Raw genomic sequence first — 5,025 nt, 5'->3', positions numbered from 1 at the left:
TAGTATGAGATCTTTGTTGTCCTGTTTTCCCTGCTGCCAAGGAGATACTTAGAGCTTCGGTTTCCTGAATGACTTGGTCTAGTTCAAAAAAAGCTGGTGGTTTCCCTTTTCTCTAATAACTGAAGATTCAGATCATTGCAACTGAGGCAGAAGAAGAGGTATTGTCTCTTATTTATATACATTTTCATTATTATTAAAATTATTACTCTATAAGCTTTAATGACAGTCTTAGGATTAGGTACAGCTGGGGACTGGAAGCACAGCCCATGACTTGGTTAAACCACGACAACATGAGAGTGTTCTTGATAACTGCATGGAAGGGGCCACTACCAAAAGCTTGGGTGCTTGTCTTCTCATCAACAGAACCTGCTTCTACCACAGTATAAAATAGCTGAGCTGTCATAGAGGACACCTTGAACTGCATACCAGTACATGTTGTGGAATTTGTGTACTCATACAAATGGGTCTGTATTCCAGTAGCGAGTCTGCTCTTTTTCATCCCTCACTATGTATGTATGGTAAAAGATGTAACAGTGACTTTGAATCGACACTGGTTATTTAGTTGCAATAAATTCTAGTCTTGAGGTTACTGACTGGGATTGCATATGTCAGAAAAAAACAGCTTCCTCAGGATATATCAGTGAAGTTCTGCTGTAGATCTCTGGTATAAAGAGAATGTAGTGGTCTTCTCAAGCCCCTGTGCTTGAATAAGGTATGAATAAGAATTGGGGGCATGCTCTGTTGTCAAGGGTTTTGAATAAAGGCTAGTAATGATGTGTAGTCCTAATGGAAAGTTGGGTCTTTGGGTCAGTAAATTTTGCTCTGGCACCCTTCAAGAGAAAGGATTAGGAAAATTTTCAGACAATTAATTTAAATTTAGAATAAACTGTTACAATTTTTGACAGGAGTTGCGTGTGTGAACTGCACGGGGTGAGAGGGGGAGTTTATATGTACTAAACATCTTTATCAGGACTGTGGAAGACCTGGTTGTTCAACTGATATTTGGGTATGGGTTTCCTACACTCTCTTAAATTGTATAGACATCATTCTTATGGATTATCTCTGGTTTAGAAAAGCGTGTTGTGCGCTTAAAAACACTTAAACACAGTTCTAAACATGGTGTTTTCCTAGTGTAGATAGTGTTTCGGAGGTAGGTTTATTCATTTCTGGACACTGGAATTGCTGATACTGGAGACAAAAGAAAAGTAAGCATTTCTGCTATTAACATTTTCAGATTGTAGGTATTCTGCTGCCATGAGATAAGCCTTTGCCATTCCAGAGTTAAATAATCTCTGAAGCTCTGTACCTGTGTGAGAGAGAGCAAGCGAGAAGGGCCTTACCAAGCTCGAAGGAGCCTTATATTTCATCTGGAGGTCCAGCCCTAGACAAAAACCATCCAGATTGAGAGAGAAAAATTGCCATCAATTTGCCCGAAGTGCATAAAAACGGGTGAAACAACTTTGCATGGTGGCAGCGGCAGGAGCAAGAGCAAGACGCATCCAGGGCCTGTGGCTTGGGGTTGCTATAGGGACAGCTGGGCCTGTCTGGGCAGGGAGCCGGCACATCAATCACCTGCTCCCTCTGTGCCTTGACCTGGGACTTTTGTTGACTATAGAAACCCGGAGAGAGGGGGCCATTTTGGAGCTGGAGCTGGAGAAGGAGGGCCCTGGCTCCTCTCTTGGACAAGGGGCTGCGGTGGAGAGCAGCAGCTTTGGGTCAGTCCAACAGGTACTGGATGGGGCAGCGCTTAAATGATGGAAGCATTGAATAGTCAGTCTTCAAAAGGCCCCCTGTGTGCCGACAGGGGCTGTCCAGTCCCAGAATAAAACTGCTCTGTTTACCTTTCTGTGGGGCGAGTGGCTGGAGAGAAGGGGAAACAGCTGAACCTGGTGCTGTTGGCAGCTGGGTGTTTTGCATCTCTGCCTGCTTCAGAGGGGGACGGGGAGCTGAAAAAGCTGTCTTTTTCAGACCCAGGAGCTGGGATTTGAGAGTAGAAAAAAGGAGTGGATGTGAGCTTACATTAGTTGACAGGGGTACATCACTTGTATTTCAACTTGGAAGATTTAATTGTATTTTAATAATTCTTTTGTGCTGCTTTTTTTTCTGGAGCTTTTATTTCTCTAGTGCATGTGTTTTCACATACTAAAGCAAAACAGATGCGCTTCATCATGGGCTGAGAGAGTCAAGCCGGATACAAAGGAATTGTATCCCAAACAAGTTTTCTTGCTTGAAGAAACATGGAAAATTTGTTTTCAGATTGTATTCGGGGGGGGGGGGTGTGTGTGTAGGAGATAAGTTTATGTATTTATTCATTAGCATATTGACAGTTTGAGGCAATTGTCAATCACATAAAATAAGTCTTCAAATACATATACAGCAATGAATAATTCTGCAGAAACTGCAGTGGTGAAGTTAAGCTTGTGCACAAGTGTTGGCGAGGTTCAGCTCAGCAAGAATTAGGCAGGCAGATCACAGTGAGTTTTGCTGGGATCTGAATGCTTCATGTTTTACACTCCAAAAAAGTTCTGGCCTGGAACTGCATAAACGTGTATTTGGAGAAAGCACAGTGGTTAGAGCAGGCTTCTTCACAAAAACAATATGTTTTGGCTTAATAAGCGCCTGCTCTACTCTTTTACAGATCCTTATTTTGATTTATATCCTGCATGTTTTTGTTTGTCTTCTCAGACAAAACTGTGTATTTCTTGTTTTTATTAATGTTTTGAATCTAGCTATACAGGGCAGCAGACAAAACCACACAGATCCCAAAAAAGACTAATTGGTTTATTTACTCAAAATCTGGGTTCTTTTACGCTGAGTTATGCAAAATTACCACAACAGGTTTTGTTAGTATTTGAATCTAGGGTCATATTTTATGGCTAGACATTAAGGAAATTGGACAAAAGATGTAGGTCAAACAGTATAATTAAAATACAGACCAGTAAATTGCATCCAACAGTAGTTCACTTTCCTGCTGCTAATGAAATATGCTAGCACAAATTAATGGCTTGTTACTTAATCCTGTTGGAAAGACTTTTTTCTAGTACAAAAGGCATTCAGTTTGAGCATGTGTGTTACAATCTTCTAACCAGCAAAGCTGGAGGTTGGACATAGCTATAAATCCAGTGTGTTCTGGGAATAGAAGCTGGCAAAAACACTCCCAGCAAAATAATCAGTGCAGGATCTTGCTGGGATTTGGATACTGGCTAATGTAACTAAGTGCAGATGTTTATGTGGACCGAAAGACATTCCCAGGATAAGAATACTGTACAAACACACAATGATTTTTATAGCAGAAAAAAACAAGGAAGTGGGGGTAATAAAACATATGCTCTTATTTCTGATGAAGCATTTTCTGTTTTCCTCGGCTTGCCTGTACTGAAGTGGGCAAGGCTGCCTCTACAGTATACCCTGCTGGGGCCTGCTGAAGCTTCTGCAAGTCTCTCGGGTTGCAGCTCTAGTGCTTACCTGAAGGTGTCCACAGGCTCCCCGTGTGGGTCCCGTAGTGTCTCTTCCATCAGCGGAGAAAAGCAAGTGTTCCTGAAAGTGTTACCATAAGGTAACAGCTAAACCGGGTCAGATGAATCTTATTCCAAACTCCCGGTTCTCTCTACCAACTACAAAGGGAGTCTGGGGTGATTGGTGAGCCTAACTGAAGATATTTATACCGTACAGAGTTTGGCCAGATAAATTCTGGTGAAATGTGGAGCTCTTTCCTCTGATTTCTGGGGATCCTGGGTTAGCTCTTCAAAATTTTCAGAAGTACTGACTAAGTCCTGGCTGCTGACAGCCTGGGAATCCTGTGCACTTCCCTGCATACAACCATTTTTCCCCCTGTTTTCGGTCAGCCTTTTGTGCATTGGTGTAAATGTGGGTGCCTGTCCTGAGAAAAACACTTACCGTAACTTCCTCACTGGTGAGTAGCCTCACTGATCTGAAACTAGGTAGTGGGGCGCTCAGTGCTCTGTGGTTCAGGAAGACACAGGCTACTATAGGATTTTATTTTGCTGGTACTTAAGATGACTTCTTTTTGCAACATGAATTTATTTATGGGAAGCTTTACTATTTTGCCAAAAGTTTTGCTTTATACCCAGAAATGGTAATTTCATATTCCCACTGCATCACTGCTAACCTAACTTCTGTGTTCTCAAAAAGCTGAGCTAAGTAATTCCCATCAGTTCTACAGCCACATCTGAATTATTTTTATCTGAACTCCACTGCCTGCATAGTGGCATCATTTCTTTTCTATTGGTTCCTTCTTAATTATATATCTGAAGAACAACCTACTCTTTATTTTCCTAAGCAATTTTTAATTTAGCTGGTATTTCTTGCTTTAGCTCTAGGATTCCCAGTCCTCTGATTTTTTAGGTTGGTATTTTTTTCCCCCTGTTTAAGTTCTCTGCCTCCTCTTGATGACTTCTTGGTTGGCTCCACCATCCTTGCTTCCATCATCTTTGCCTGCTTTTATTCTGAGGTCAAGTTCCAATTAGCTTTTTATCATTGATTTAAAGATTCTCCAGCTTCTCCAATGGTAAAATCCTTGAGGTATTAGTTACATGATTTTTCTAATTTTATTAATTTCTCTAAATTAGCCCTTTTGGACTTTAACACTTTACATACACATCTGTTTTTATTCTTCCATTCTAACCCAGATTATGTTCGCTTCTCTAATGTTCTCACCACTTACCAAAACTGTCTGAAATACCATCTAGGTTCAGTGAGTAATTGAAGACATTTGTAGAGCGTGGCAAGTTTAGGGTTTTTTAGTACTAATCTAGTAAAAATCTTTATTTTCATTCTCCAAAGTAAGTAAATCTAATGTAAATAAATTCCTTCTGACCTTTTACCTGTGCTAGCCGTTCATAAATGTCAATCAATTAAAATACCAGACTATTGCATCACCTTTACCATAAATTCAGTCTCTCCAAAGCATCTCATATCCTGCTGCCAAGGTGTGTTTGCTCTTCTACCTTGTTTATATTATGCTTATAGTGTCAGCTTTCATGTCTTGCATCACTAGTTCAAGCA

Source organism: Strix aluco, chromosome 3 (assembly GCF_031877795.1).
Source record: "Strix aluco isolate bStrAlu1 chromosome 3, bStrAlu1.hap1, whole genome shotgun sequence".
Lineage (NCBI taxonomy): Eukaryota > Metazoa > Chordata > Aves > Strigiformes > Strigidae > Strix > Strix aluco.
The sequence above is the reverse complement of the archived record's forward strand: the minus strand, read 5'-3'. Positions refer to the sequence as shown.